This window comes from Hyperolius riggenbachi, chromosome 7 (genome assembly GCF_040937935.1).
Source record: "Hyperolius riggenbachi isolate aHypRig1 chromosome 7, aHypRig1.pri, whole genome shotgun sequence".
Lineage (NCBI taxonomy): Eukaryota > Metazoa > Chordata > Amphibia > Anura > Hyperoliidae > Hyperolius > Hyperolius riggenbachi.
The window spans coordinates 49,186,911-49,203,648 of record NC_090652.1 but is presented as its reverse complement, the minus strand read 5'-3'; positions in this window follow the sequence as shown (position 1 = coordinate 49,203,648).

Sequence of the window (16,738 nt, the reverse complement as noted above, 5' to 3'; positions counted from 1 at the left end):
GGTAAGGTGTTTTTAATTTCCTTTTTTCCCATTTAGTTGACTCTTGGGTTTTTGGTTTAGTTCCCACTAGACTGCTTATAAAAACTGGCATTTTGCATGGTAGAGTAGGACTCACCAGATTGGGGACACTTTGGCGCAGTTGGTGAGCTTAAGCGCGTTAAAGCATAACCAAGAGCCCCTGTCACTGTTTTCCTGTCGTGTGCTGCAGCCCCTCTGTAAATATATATATATATATATATATATATATATATATATATATATATATATATATATATATCCTACTAATATAATAAATGGGAAAGTTCGGATGTTTGGATGTTTGGATGTTTGTTACTCGATCACGCAAAAATGGCTGAACGGATTTGAATGAAATTTGGCACACACATAGTACATTACCTGGAATAAAGTATAGGATACTTTTTATTCCCATAACCAAAAAGAGACAAATACAAATTTCACTGGAAAATGTAAACTGCAGCCATTCTTACACTGTTACACCAGTGGCGTACCTAGGGCATTTGACACCCGGTGCTGGGTATTAAAAAGACACCCCCCCCCCCCATAAAAAAAAAAAACAGCAAATGTGGCATGCTAAACGTGACACGGCGGGTAATGCCAGGTGTAGGCTCACTCCCCCCCTCCCTAAAGTTGTCCTTAGTATAGTATAGTGGCACCAGTATAGCTAACAAAAAATGGGTGCGGTTATAACATGCGCCGCGCATTGCGCGCCGCGGCGAAAAATGGGCGTGGCCATGACCGGATGAGGGCAGAGCTAACTAATTTAAAGTGAACCCGGGATAAGAGTGATATGGAGGCTGCCATATTCATTTCCTTTTAAACAATAGGCAGCCCTGCTGATCTATTTGGCTGCAGTAGTGAACTGAATTACACCAGAAACAATCATGCAGCTAATCTTGTCAGTTCTGACAATATTGTCAGAAACCCCTGACCTGCTGCATGCTTATTCAGGGTCTATGGTTGAAAGAATTAGATGCAGAGGACCAGCACAGCAGCCAGGCAGCTGGTATTGCTTAAAAGGAGACAAATATGGCAGCCCAATATTATTCTCACCTCGGGTTCCCCTTAAAAGTGCAACACAAGGACAGTGGGCCTTTCCCCAGAAAATTCACATAATTGTTCAGGTTTTCTCAAGAAAATACACGTAATGTGAACAGATTTGACCAGAAAATAGTTCAATCATGTCGGCAGATTTGCCCAAAAAAACACGTTCAATCATGTCGGCAGATTTGCCCAAAAAACACGTTCAATCATGTTGGCAGATTTGCCCAAAAAACACGTTCCATCATGTCGGCAGATTTGCCCAGAAAATACATGCAATCATGTCGGCAGATTTGCCCAGAAAATACATGCAATCATGTCGGCAGATTTGCCCAGAAAATACATGCAATCATGTCGGCAGATTTGCCCAGAAAATACATGCAATCATGTCGGCAGATTTGCCCAGAAAATACATGCAATCATGTTGGCAGATTTGCCCAGAAAATACATGCAATCATGTTGGCAGATTTGCCCAGAAAATATATGCAATCATGTGGCCAACCTGGCCAGAAAACACTTCAATCATGTAGCAGACCTGGCCAGGACAGTCAATACACCTGCTAATATAAATTAAATAAAAATGTACTCACCTGAAGCAGCAGCAGACCTCCTGTCCCGGCCTCCGTCCGGCGCGCAGCTCCCACGATCCTCTGCAGCCAGCCAGCCAGCAACTGAAACTCCCGCGCTGAGAGCAGGGCTACGGGAAAATGGCGCCCGAAGCCCTGCATTGCAGACTCAGTCTCCAGAGCAGGGCTTCGGACGCCATTTTACTGTAGCCCTGCTCTGCCGCTGTTGGAGCTGCGGGCTGCTGCTGTCAGTGAACTGACACAGCGTCTATTAGACGCCGAAAATCAGTTCACGCTGGGGGTGCTTGAACAATATTAGGGGGTGCTTCAGCACCCAAACCACCCCCTTGGCACCGCCACTGCCCCAGTATAGTTGCCCCAGTATAGCATAGTGGCCCCAGTATAGTTTAGTGTAGCATAGTGGCCCCAGTGTAGCATAGTGGCCCCAGTGTAGCATAGTGTAGCATAGTGGCCCCCAGTGTAGCATAGTGGCCCCCAGTGTAGCATAGGTGCCCCCAGTGTAGCATAGGTGCCCCCAGTGTAGCATAGGTGCCCCCAGTGTAGCATAGTGGCCCCCAGTGTAGCATAGTGGCCCCCAGTGTAGCATAGTGGCCCCCAGTGTAGCATAGTGGCCCCCAGTGTAGCATAGGTGCCCCCAGTGTAGCATAGTGGCCCCCAGTGTAGCATAGTGGCCGCCAGTGTAGCATAGGTGCCCCCAGTGTAGCATAGGTGCCCCCAGTGTAGCATAGGTGCCCCCAGTGTAGCATAGTGGCCCCCAGTGTAGCATAGTGGCCCCCAGTGTAGCATAGTGGCCCCAGTGTAGCATAGTGGCCCCCAGTGTAGCATAGGTGCCCCCAGTGTAGCATAGTGGCCCCCAGTGTAGCATAGTGGCCGCCAGTGTAGCATAGGTGCCCCCAGTGTAGCATAGGTGCCCCCAGTGTAGCATAGTGGCCCCCAGTGTAGCATAGGTGCCCCCAGTGTAGCATAGGTGCCCCCAGTGTAGCATAGGTGCCCCCAGTGTAGCATAGGTGCCCCCAGTGTAGCATAGTGGCCCCCAGTGTAGCATAGTGGCCCCCAGTGTAGCATAGGTGCCCCCAGTGTAGCATAGGTGCCCCCAGTGTAGCATAGTGGCCCCCAGTGTAGCATAGTGGCCGCCAGTGTAGCATAGGTGCCCCCAGTGTAGCATAGGTGCCCCCAGTGTAGCATAGTGGCCCCCAGTGTAGCATAGTGGCCCCCAGTGTAGCATAGTGGCCGCCAGTGTAGCATAGTGGCCCCCAGTGTAGCATAGTGGCCCCCAGTGTAGCATAGTGGCCCCCAGTGTAGCATAGGTGCCCCCAGTGTAACATAGGTGCCCCCAGTGTAGCATAGTGGCCCCCAGTGTAGCATAGTGGCCGCCAGTGTAGCATAGTGGCCCCCAGTGTAGCATAGTGGCCCCCAGTGTAGCATAGTGGCCCCCAGTGTAGCATAGGTGCCCCCCGGTGTAGAATAGGTGCCCCCAGTGTAGAATAGGTGCCCCCAGTGTAGAATAGGTGCCCCCAGTGTAGAATAGGTGCCCCCAGTGTAGCATAGTGGCCCCCAGTGTAGCATAGGTGCCCCCAGTGTAGCATAGGTGCCCCCAGTGTAGCATAGTGGCCCCCAGTGTAGCATAGTGGCCCCCAGTGTAGCATAGTGGCCCCCAGTGTAGCATAGTGGCCCCCAGTGTAGCATAGGTGCCCCCAGTGTAGCATAGGTGCCCCCAGTGTAGCATAGGTGCCCCCAGTGTAGCATAGTGGCCCCCAGTGTAGCATAGTGGCCCCCAGTGTAGCATAGTGGCCCCCAGTGTAGCATAGGTGCCCCCCGGTGTAGCATAGGTGCCCCCCGGTGTAGCATAGGTGCCCCCCGGTGTAGCATAGGTGCCCCCCGGTGTAGCATAGTGGCCCCCGGTGTAGCATAGTGGCCCCCGGTGTAGCATAGTGGCCCCCGGTGTAGCATAGTGGCCTCCGGTGTAGCTTAGTGGCCCCCGGTGTAGCTTAGTGGCCCCCGGTGTAGCATAGGTGCCCCCGGAATGAGGGAAGCTTGGAAAGTGGGGTGGCGGGGAGGGGGGCCGGACCCCCCACCCAGGGGCGTAGCTAGGGGTGGGCGGGGTAGGACAAGTGCCCCCGGGCGCTGGGTCCCTAGGGCGCTCAGCCGTGACCTGTGTTTTTATTTATTTATTTATTTTCCCCCCAGCGGGAGCGCAGAGAAAAGGGAGAGCTGTGGACACAGCAGTGGGGAAGTCTCCCCGCCTTCCCTTACCTTAGGGCTCACCCTCTCTCTCGCTCCCCCTGCAAATATAAGCAGCGGGCGGGCAGCAGAACACTTACTCCAATCGCGCAGAGAACACAGATCTGTGCTCCGCTGATTAGCTGTGCTCTGCCACCCGCCCGCCACTCATATCTGCAGGGGGAGCGAGAGAGAGGGTGAGCCCTAAGGTGAGGGAAGGGGGGGGGAGACCTCCCCCCTTCCCCACCGCTGTGTCCACAGCTCTCCTTCTTCTCTGCGCTCCCGTCGGGGGGGGGGGGGTTTGGGGGTTGCACCTGGCTACATATTCTGGGGACGTATACCCCTGGCTACTTATACTGGGGACATATATACCGTATTTTTCGGACTATAAGACGCTCCGGACTATAAGACGCACCTAGGTTTAGAGAGCAAAAACCAGGAAAAAAAATTACTAAACCTATGTGCATCCATGGTCCAGGAGTGTATTATAGACCTTTCTCCACAAGATGTACCTTTCTAAGTTACACTTCCCAGCTACACTAACCCCTGCTGCCCCCACCAACTATACTATATTACATCACAATTCACTTACCCCTGATACCCTCCCCTCCTCCCACCTCAGCACTATACTACACAAACCCCTACACCCCCCTCCCCAACTACACTAACCACTACAATGACCTTTCACATCTCACCAGCCTGGATGACCTCTTCACAAAGTAGTCACGTGGGGTGTGGGTATTCATGCTGTAAATTAATCTGACATCTGGAGTGGGAAGACAGCAGCAGCAGCCCGATCCAAAGTCCTTCTGAGCGGCATAGCAGCAGCCGCTGTGTAACATGGCAGTACAGTATTTGTCCTGGCCGGGCCGCCCCCTCTCAGCGCATTAGCCTTGTGTCATCGCGATTTAAACTTCTTGTGAGCGGTATAGCTGAAGCCGTAATGAAGATTGGCATTAAAGTACGCGTCCTGGCCGGCCCCTCTCCGTTCAGTAGCCCTGTATCAGCGCATCCAAAGTGCTTGTAAGTGGTATAGCGGCAGCCGCGGTGATGTCCGGGGATGCTGCACGTGGTTGTGATCCTCATGTCAGCGCGATTCTAGCAGCGATGCACGGCTTCGGCCGCTATGGCAACAGTGTCCACGCAGGCTTCCGTATTGCCTTGGTGCCCTCTCATGACGTCATGATAGGGCGCCAGTAAACAGGGCAATACGGAAGCCTGTGTGGACACTGTTGCCATAGCGGCCGAAGCCGTGCATCGCTGCTAGAATCGCGAATACGGTACACCTGGCTACTTATACTGGGCACATATACCCCTGGCTACTTATACTGGGGACATATATACACCTGGCTACTTATACTGGGCACATATACCCCTGGCTACTTATACTGGGGACATATACACCTGGCTACTTATACTGTGCACATATACCGCTGGCTACTTATACTGGGGACACCTATACACCTGGCTACTTATACTGGGGACATATACACCTGGCTACTTATACTGGGCACATATACTCTTGGCTACATATACTGGACACATATACCCCTGGCTAATTATACTGGGCACATATACCCCTGGCTACTTATACTGGGGCCATATATACACCTGGCTACTTATACTGGGCACATATATACACCTGGCTACTTATACTGGGGACACATGTACACCTGGCTACTTATACTGGGGACATATATACACCTAGCTACTTATACTGGGCACATATACCCCTGGCTACTTATACTGGGGACATATATACACCTGGCTACTTATACTGGGCACATATACCCCTGGCTACTTATACTGGGGACATAGATACACCTGGCTACCTATACTGGGGACACATATACACCTGGCTACCTATACTGGGGACACCTATAGGCATGGTTAATTCCACTGGGGACACCTATAGGCATGCTTAATTCCACTGGGGACACCTATAGACCTGGTTACCTATACTAGGGGCACCTAATTTTGGGAAACTGCTGCCAGATTAACTGTATTTTTGGGGAACCGCTGCTGCCAGATTAAGTGTATTTGGGGAACAGCTGCCAGATTATATGTATGTTGGGGGAACCACTGCTGCCATATTATGTCTATTTTGGAGGAACATCTGCCAAACTACATGTATTTTTGGTGAAATGCTGTCAGAATACACGTATTTTGGGGGGAAACACTATGGTAGAGCTCAAACTTCCCTGGCAGATCTTTTACACCACTGCTAAAGTTATGTATATTTGGCCCCACCCATTACCATGCCTACATTCTGTTGCGTGGCCACACCCCTTTTTATGGCGCGGTCCCTCCTTACAGGTCGCATTAATAGTCTTTGTCCCCGAGCGCTGAAAGTCCTAGCTACGCCTCTGCCCCCACCTCCCTCACCTGGGTCCCCTCCTTCCGGCGCTTCCCCCTCCTAATTAGCAGCAGCCAGCAGCTTAGCGAAGCGGGCGGAGAAAACTTACTCACCTGCTCCAGGCGATGGCGCATAACGTTATCCTCACGTGACGCTGGTCTCTCTGTCGCTCACTGTGCTTCCGCAAATCAGGAAGCACAGTTGGCGGTGGAGAAGGTGGAGACCAGCGTCACGTGACGATGACGCTATGCGCCATCGCCTGGAACGCAGGAAGTAGGTGAGTAAGTCTTCTCCGCCCGCTTCTGCCCGCTCATCAAACTGCTGCTAATTAGGAGGGGAAGCGCCAGAAGGAGGGGACCCAGGTGAGGGAGGTGGGGGGTCCGGCCCCCCTCCCCGCCGCTTTCCCCGCCACCCCTCCTTTCCGGGTTGCTTCCCCCTCCTGTCCTGCCTGCACAGTGCACAGGCCTCTGTGGGAGGCCTTGGTGACAACCCCTGGGGCGCCCGACACCCGGTGCGGGGCGCCCCATGCCGCCCTATGGTAGGAACGCCACTGTGTTACACTGGAGGTGTGTTTAGCTTCTAAAGGTAGAATGGTTAATTTGCATATATTCAGCAGTGATGCACTGGGAGACATCTCAAGCTCACTCCAACCTGAATTATCGCAAATTCTTTCTGTTTTAAGAAAGCAAACTTTTGTTTTTCTTAACATCTTAGTAAGGGGGCTTTTAGGACCATTGTACTCCCTTACACACTCCATTGAGTTCTGGGTCACCATGAGCTTGCTGGTTAGTCTGTACCTCTCGGTGTTACAAGCCCTACTGCATAGAGCCAAATTAATCCATGCCATTCACAGATGAGTATCAATCAATCCAAAACAGTCTGTATGCATGTTGGATTATTATGGCTCTGTACAAATTAACAACCTGACAAATCATTGCATTCCAGCGGGTCTGGAGGTGTGTTTAGGTTTCAAGGGTAACAATGGTTAGTTTGCATATATTCAGCAGTGATGCACTGGGAGACATTTTAAGCTCACTCCAACCTGAATTATTGCAAATTCTTTCTGGTTTAAGAAATCAAACTTTTGTTTTTCTTACACTGTCAATGGCAGGGTTCTTTGCACAGTTGGTCACTGGGTGACTGGGATTAATATTCAGAAAAGTGGGTGGAGCCTACAAAAGCTAATCAAAATTCACCTGTTGATTTTCAAAGGAGTGGAGCCACAGGCAATTAGATTTATTTCATTTCAATGCCAATTATTGATGCCAAAGACCGCAAAGCTCACAAACTAGGTCATCCTTGAGTAATTGTGTGTTAGGATTAGAAAAAGTGGGCAGAGCTAACATTAGCCAATTACATACCCGGGCAACGCCGGGCGACCAGCGAGTATATATATATATATATATATATATATATATATATATATATATATGTATACTGCATACACTCGAGTATAAGTCTAGAAATTTAGGTCTGATTCACTTCATAAAAGTATAGGAGTCGATTTGTACACGAATCATGGGCAAATCTGAGCACACTGAGTTATGTGTGTACTAATAGTTACATTCCCATTTACAGCAATTAACCCTGTGGTAGGTGACACTTTCCTGATAACGAAAATGCCAAGAAAACACAGCTCTGAAAGTCCTGGCCACAACAATCAACAAGGAAAGGGGCGAGGGGGGAGGGGAGGGGACTTGAGCTGCATAAAAGGGAGTGAATAATTGCAGCACCTTGGGGCCTGGAGGAGGTATCGGCTGCACTTAGGGGACAGGGGGGATTAATGGCTGTAATACTGTATGCAGTGCAGTCATTAACCCCTCCTGAGCCCCAAGTGCAGCCATTAACTTTGCTGGGTAGACTTATACTTGAGTCAATAAAAAATTCCAGTTTAAGAGGGTTGAATATTGGAGTCGACTTATGCATGAGGTCGACTTGTATTCGAGTATATATATATATATATATATATATATATATATATATATATATATATATATATATATATATATATATATATATATATATATACACATACACACATACTGTACACTGTATATGTATGTGTGTTTGTTGTTGTTCATCCATTTTTTTTTTTTACTTAACTCACAGTCAGTCACTGAACAAGTTTGTCTCATCCGATAGGCTCTTTGTAAGTCTACCTCTTTTCTAAATTTTAACCCCAGCAACCGACTATACCAGGTTTGAAGCCTCTGCCATTAACATTGTAATAGGTGCATTTTGACTAGTTGATATTTGGTGTACTTTTGAAACCTGCACGAGGAGTGCAGAAGAGGTTTATGACCTGCAGATGAACTCACTTGTGTGGTGGTTGGATGGTGACATGGTTAAAGGAGTCATCAGGCAACGTAAAGTAAAATGAGTGGTACTTACCGGAGGCTTCCTCCAGCTCCAAGCTCCCCGGATGTCCCTCGCCGCAGCTCTCCCCGCAGCCATTCGCCGCAGGTCCGTCCCGGTCCCCGGCGATGACATCAGAGCGACCTCCAGGTCGCTCTGTATTGCACCTGTGTGAGCAACGCTGTCAATCAACGCCACGTGGGCCTTTAAGGGCTCTCCCTCTGACACAGGAGACCAGGGTTTAAATCTCAGCTCTGCCTGTTCAGTAAGCCAACACCTATTCAATAGGAAACCTTGGGCAAGTCTCCCTAACACTGCTACCACCTATAAAGCACGTCCTAGTGGCTGTTGCTCTTGCGCTTTGAGTCCGCCAGGAGAATAGCGCAATGTAAATGTTATAATTATGTAAATGTATTTATCTAACTTCAATAGGGGACATCAATGGAATACCAGGATGCAGCAAGGGCCAGAAAAACTCTCCAGAGCCTTCCCTCTACATAGGTGAGTATCTAACCTGAGTTTCCTCACTTTAGGTAAGTAAATTTGTTTTGCCCTTCTTCAGTTTCAATTTACATCCAGCCCTGGTGCAGAGTGGCAAAGCTCCTGCATATAGAACAACATAGTTTAGCCAAGCAGCCAGAATAGTGTGCATATTAACAGAGCAGTTGGCCATGCCTGCACTCTCCTCTTTCTCCTGAGTCTCCTACTCTGCTCTCTGCCCCTCCCCCCAGTGTCAGAGTGGAGGGGAGGGGCAGAGAGCAGAGCATGCAGGAGCAGGGCCGCCATCAGAAATTTTGGGGCCCCTCACAAATCATCAGTCCGGGCCCCCCCCCCCCCCCCCCCCAAACTGAGAAATGTGCGTAGCCATTACATGTTGGCAGAGCTAGTTGGAGGCTTGCTGTCCACAAATTAATCACGAATAACCACGGTGGATACTCGTGATTCAAGTTAGCTCCAATTGCCACAGCTGAGCGGCTAGATGCGGCGGGGTTAATTACCCAGAACGCCACTCTCCGCCCAGCGTTTCAACGAGGTGCAAGTGTCCGAATGGACGCGTTGCAAGCCTCGATATCGAGCACTTCCTCCTTCAAGCCGGAAGGAGGAAGTGCTCCATCATTTTTTTAGAACCTCCCAGTTTTCTTTTCTGTTTAAAAAAGCTAAAAAAAAGTAGGTTTAATGCTATTGTCTCATATGGTAATGATTCAGCTTTTCCCATAGTCTCGCAGTTAGCAATCATGTGACCCCCAACAAGACAAATTCAGCAATCATGAGGCCCCCAACAAACCATGAGGCCCCCAACAAGACAAATTCAGCAATCATGAGGCCCCCAACAAGACAAATTCAGCAATCATGAGGCCCCCAACAAATCATGAGGCCTCCAACAAGACAAATTCAGTAATCTTGAGGCTCCCAACAAATCATGAGGCCCCCAACAAGTAAAAATTCAATCATTAGGCCCCCAGCAAGACAAATTCAGCAGTCATGAGGCACATAAATAGACAGCATTTCACATAAATAGGCAGAATGACCCCTTATGGTAGACACCTCTCACCTGGATTCTGACAGGGACCCCCAGGTTAGGTAGTGAGTGACATGGAGCCCTTTAGGCAGTGAGTGACAGGGAGCCCTTTTAGGTAGTGAGTGAGTGACAGGGAGCCCCTTTAGGTAGTGAGTGAGTGCCAGGGAGCCCCTTTAGGTAGTGAGTGAGTGCCAGGGAGCCCCTTTAGGTAGTGAGTGAGTGCCAGGGAGCCCCTTTAGGTAGTGAGTGAGTGCCAGGGAGCCCCTTTAGGTAGTGAGTGAGTGCCAGGGAGCCCCTTTAGGTAGTGAGTGAGTGCCAGGGAGCCCCTTTAGGTAGTGAGTGAGTGCCAGGGAGCCCCTTTAGGTAGTGAGTGAGTGCCAGGGAGCCCCTTTAGGTAGTGAGTGAGTGCCAGGGAGCCCCTTTAGGTAGTGAGTGAGTGCCAGGGAGCCCCTTTAGGTAGTGAGTGAGTGCCAGGGAGCCCCTTTAGGTAGTGAGTGAGTGCCAGGGAGCCCCTTTAGGTAGTGAGTGAGTGCCAGGGAGGCCCTTTAGGTAGTGAGTGAGTGCCAGGGAGCCCCTTTAGCAAGTGAGTGATGACAGGGAGCCCCTTTAGCAAGTGAGTGATGACAGGGAGCCCCTTTAGCAAGTGAGTGAGTGACAGGGAGCCCCTTTAGCAAGTGAGTGAGTGACAGGGAGCCCCTTTAGCAAGTGAGTGAGTGACAGGGAGCCCCTTTAGCAAGTGAGTGAGTGACAGGGAGGCCCTTTAGCAAGTGAGTGATGACAGGGAGCCCCTTTAGCAAGTGAGTGAGTGACAGGGAGCCCCTTTAGCAAGTGAGTGAGTGACAGGGAGCCCCTTTAGCAAGTGAGTGAGTGACAGGGAGCCCCTTTAGCAAGTGAGTGAGTGACAGGGAGGCCCTTTAGCAAGTGAGTGAGTGACAGGGAGGCCCTTTAGCAAGTGAGTGAGTGACAGGGAGGCCCTTTAGCAAGTGAGTGAGTGACAGGGAGGCCCTTTAGCTAGTGAGTGAGTGACAGGGAGGACCTTTAGCAAGTGAGTGAGTGACAGGGAGGCCCTTTAGCAAGTGAGTGAGTGACAGGGAGGCCCTTTAGCAAGTGAGTGAGTGACAGGGAGGCCCTTTAGCAAGTGAGTGAGTGACAGGGAGGCCCTTTAGCAAGTGAGTGAGTGACAGGGAGGCCCTTTAGCAAGTGAGTGAGTGACAGGGAGGCCCTTTAGCAAGTGAGTGAGTGACAGGGAGCCCCTTTAGCAAGTGAGTGAGTGACAGGGAGCCCCTTTAGCAAGTGAGTGAGTGACAGGGAGCCCCTTTAGCAAGTGAGTGAGTGACAGGGAGCAACCCCCCCTGCCGCCCGCCGCCGCCGCTTCCCCTACCTTGCAGCCAGCAGCCCAGCGTCAGACCTCAAGATCAGCGGCGACCCGACCAGTAAGAGCGGGCACCGGACGCACCCGCTCTATATGCGGAAGTGATGTCACTTCCGCATATCAGTGCGGGCGCTGGGTCCTAGCGCCCGCACTATTGTCGCCGCCTGATCGAGGTCTGACGCGGCGGAGGCGGCGGCGGCGGCGGCTATAGGGATGGAGGGAGGGAGCAGCGGCCAGAGGGGTTGAGCGGCGGCCGGGCGGCACCCGCAGCGCCGCGGCGGGGATGGGGCCCCCCTGCAGGCCCCGGGCCCGTGACGGGAGTCACGGATGTCCCCCCCTGATGGCGGGCCTGTGCAGGAGAGACTCAAGACGGAGGAGGACAGCACACATTAGTAATTAAGGAACAGCTGATCTTCTGCAGCACTGCCCAGCCCTCCTACTGCCCTAGCCCTGGGCCTGAGTGCCTGGATGGTAAGAAGAACCCTCTCCTTATTACAGTACTTTAGATTACTGGTCTTTATATTTATTACTTCCTACTAGTTTTTAAAGATGAACTCCAGTGACAATAATGTAATAAAAAAGTGCTTAATGTTTACAATAAATATGTATATATTATTTAGTCAGTGTTTGACCATTGTAGCTGCTGCTTGCTTTTTTGGCAGTTGGAAACAGCTGTAAACAGCCATTTCTCACAATGCAACGAGGTTCACAGACAGGAAACTGCCAGGACCATGGTCCTCAGTTTCCTGTAGGAGGTGTTTCACCACAATATCAGCAATACAGAGCCTCCTGATGATCCGTTTGGGAAAAGGAATAGATTTCTCACGTAAAAGGGGGTATCAGCTACTGACTGGAATTTCTCTTTAAGGTGTTATGTATCTCAACATTTTATTGTTATGTACCTCTTTTAAAACCCCATACTCACCAAGTACCCCCTAACATAGTAAACATTATCACAAGTACCCCTTGACAAATATATATGTAATCGTAGTACATGATAATTGGTGCTAAACAATTTCCAAGAATTTACTATTGCTTTTAATAAAAACACTAATTTGGTGTTGTTTAAATAAGATTTATAAATTTGTAAAACTCTAAATGTATTATTCTTGGTAAAGTATATCAAGCCGAGTACCCCCTGGAACCACCAGAAGTACCCCCTGGGGTACACGTAGCACACATAGCCCACCTACTGTATGTATTTATCCAGCATGTACTTTGGTGAATGGTATGGCTAATAGAGATATGCAATTATATCTTCCACAGTTTTATATAAATAACTACTATGTGCTGCAGTATATGTTGTGTGGCTGACCTTGTGTTATGTGCAGGCTACAGTCATATTTTATTGTGTATGTACTGTATAGTGTGGTTGGCAGAGATATATATGTATCTGGGCACTGTGCTGTAGTATGGTCTGACATCCTGTTGTGGTATGTATCCGGTGATGACGGGTCACTTTGTAAGTACAGTTGTTTTATCTCTTGTCCCCCATGCATTTCCTTGCTGCTCATAAAGGTTGTGCTGTAATGTAATTGCGTGGGTTATATTATTTTCCTGTTAATATATTTGATTGGATGGAGTGTCTCTGTGGGTTTACTCAGATCCGCTGTTCATTCCATTGACATATGACTACTTACCTTTATCTTCTTCTTACATTCCTTTGGTGTACACACTATTGCACTGTTTACTATTCTCAAGTGACTTATGTACAGGTCTAACTTTCTGTGTTCATGAAAAAGGGGTGCAAGGAAATTTTGGCTGGAAGAATTTTGGTTTAATTTAGCGATAGTCTATGTTTTAAAAATATACATTATAAAGAAGGTAGCCTATATTTTTTTATTTCAAAAGTACAGTAACCATTGTTACAAATAAAAAACTGTCTCAGAGCTTACACTGTATAGTGTGTGTGTGTGTGTGTGTGTGTGTGTGCGTGTGCAGGCCCGGCCCTAGACTTTTTGCCGCCTGAGGCAAAATTCAAAAAAATCGCCGCCCCTCCCCCCCCCAAGCCGTGTGTGGGGGGCCGCCCGAGCTGGAGGTGATAGCGGGCAGGAAGGGGGTATTGGGCCTAGCGGCGGGGAGGGGGGTCGGATCCCCCCCTCCCTCGCCTGGGTCCCCCGTCCTCCGCTCCCCTCCAGCTTTAAAAGTGAGGTCGCTGGCTGCAGCTATATTGTAAGAGGCAACGGGCGGGGATCACTCACCTCTTCCTCGTTCCAGCCCGAACCTGCGCTCCACTGACGTCACTTCCTGCTACGCCGAAGTGACGTCAGTGCTACATACCTTCCTTACATGCTACATACCCCAAATTTGCAGGGTATGTGCACCTTGGGAGTGGGTACAAGAAGAAAAAAAATATTTGAAAAAGAGCTTATAGTTTTTGAGAAAATTGATTGTACAGTGGTGGGTGAGCGGTGTACTACTATTCCCAGCAGCGACACAGAGCACAATGCTATACAGTGGTGGGTGAGCGGTGTACTACTATTCCCAGCAGCGACACAGAGCACAATGCTATACAGTGGTGGGTGAGCGGTGTACTACTATTCCCAGCAGTGACACAGAGCACAATGCTATACAGTGGTGGGTGAGCGGTGTACTACTGTTCCCAGCAGCGACACAGAGCACAATGCTATACAGTGGTGGGTGAGCGGTGTACTACTGTTCCCAGCAGAGACACAGAGTGGCAGTAAACACAATGCTATACAGTGGTGGGTGAGCGGTTTACACAGAGTGGCAGTAAACACAATGCTATATAGTGTGGGTGAGCGGTGTACTACTGTTCCCAGCAGCGACACAATGACTGGGGGGACCCTGGCTAGCCTGGCTGGAGAGAGAACTACCCTGCCTGCCTACCCAAAGCTAAACCCACAGACAAATGGCGGAGAAATGACGTGGATCGGGTATTTATTTACCTGAACCACGTGACCCGTTCGGCCAATCAGAGCGCGTTCGGGTCCGAACCACGTGACCCGTTCGGCCAATCACAGCGCTAGCCGAACGTTCGGCCATGCGCTCTTAGTTCGGCCATATGGTCGAACGGTTTGGCCGAACACCATCAGGTGTTCGGTCGAACTCGAACATCACCCGAACAGGGTGATGTTCTGCAGAACCCGAACAGTGGCGAACACTGTTCGCCCAACACTAGTAGCTAGGCATATAGATATCCCCTGAATAGTTAGCCAGGTGTATATGTGTCCCCAGAATATGTAGCCAGGCGTATATGATGTCCCCTGAATAGGTAGCCAGGTGTATGGGGGGGACAATTGCACTATAAGACTCAGTGGCTTTTTCTCCCCATTTTTGAGGGAGAAAAAGGGCGTCTTTTAGTATGAAAAATATGGTACTTTCTTCTGCCCTGAGCGGAGGGGACGCGGACACAATTTGGCGTGTGAGGGGGAACGGCAAGGAAGGGATTGATGTGCACAGCGCTACTTTGCCCACCAAATGGCCCAGGAGTGGGGGAGAGCCCGGAAAAACTCTATGCTTTCCATGATCTTCATATTTGTAAGTGCGCAATCTTTTTAATAAGACATGTTATATACAATTTTACCCTATGGTGGGTCTGGTCTATATTCTCTTTCTGAGGTAATGTGATACAAGAGGCCCAGTCACGTGGAGGACGTGGAGGATATTAAGGGAACATCCAGCAAGGCACTGTAGACCTACCTAGCAGAAGGTCACTATTTAAGGATGAGTTGCCACTACTTGGGGTGTGGGGAAGGGCAACTGCACTGAATTGGCTCCAGCAGCCGCTGGAGGATTCAACCTTTTACCTACATGTGGAATGCAATGAACTTTTATTTGCAATAAATCTAGGACATTGTGTATCACTGAGCACTGATCTACTTTGATAAGATCTTTCTTCGGCCTTGACGTCATAGTTGCTAGATAACACTAGTAGCATTTTGGTAGGTACAGCTAATGGCAGCAAGATTGGTATGTATGATAAATGTAGGAACATTTTTAATACCTGCATTCACCTCCACACAAATTGTACCTGATGTCTATTTATGTGCTTCATGACTGCTGAATTTGTCTTGTTGTGGGCCTCATGGTTACTGAATTTGTCTTGTTTGGGGCCTCATGGACGGTTACTGAATTTGTCTTGTTTGGGGCCTCATGGACGGTTACTGAATTTGTCTTGTTGAGGGGCCTCATGATTTCTGAATTTGTCTTGTTGGGGGCCTCATGACTGCTGAATTTGTCTTGTTGGGGGCCTCATGACTGCTGAATTTGTCTTGTTGGGGCCTCATGATTGCTTAATTTGTCTTGTTGGGGGCCTCATGACTGCTGAATTTGTGTTGTTGGGGGCCTCATGACTGCTGAATTTGTCTTGATGGGGGGGCCTCATGATTGCTGAATTTGTCTTGTTGGGGTCACATGATTGCTAACTGCGAGACTATGGAAAAAGCTGAATCATCATCATATGAGACAATAGCATTAAACCTACTTTTTTTAGCTCTTTAAAACAGAAAATAAAACTGGGAGGTTCTAAAAAAAGAATACATTTTTCAGGAGTAGGATGGATGAAACTGTTTATCTTCACAGTTTACTTGGATTTTCCATAATGTTCATGTATGAGTTAAAATGTTTCTATTTAGTTTAAATTGCTGTTGCCACTTTGTGATAGATATGTGACTTTTGGGTTGCAGTTTGGGCACTCGACCTCCAAAAGGTTCACCACCACTGTCCTAATCTAATGTCCCACCATTGCTAGGTTCATGTAAATTTGTCTCCACCCGTGATCACACTCACATTCTGGTCCATAACCACACCAATTTTCCGGCACGGCGCGCTTAGCGCACCGCACGACGTAACCCCACTTTTCATGCCCCTAATTTTCGGCGTGCCCCCCCCCTTTTTTGTCCCCTCCTGGAAAATTTTCTGCGGATGCCCATGTAAGTGTGTATGCATGTGTGTGTGTATGTATGTACAGTGGGATGCAAAAGTTTGGGCAACCTTGTTAATCGTCATGATTTTCCTGTATTAATCGTTGGTTGTTACAATTAAATGTCAGTTAAATATATCATATACAGTAGTAGACATACAAAGTGATATTTGAAAAGTGAAATGAAGTTTACTGAATTTACCGAAAGTGTGCAATAATTGTTTAAACAAAATTAGGCAGGTGCATAAATTTGGACACCACAAAAAAGAAATGAAATCAATATTTAGTAGATCCTCCTTTTGCAGAAATTACAGCCTCTAATTGCTTCCTGTAGATTCCAATGAGAGTCTGGATTCTGGTTGAAGGTATTTTGGACCATTCCTCT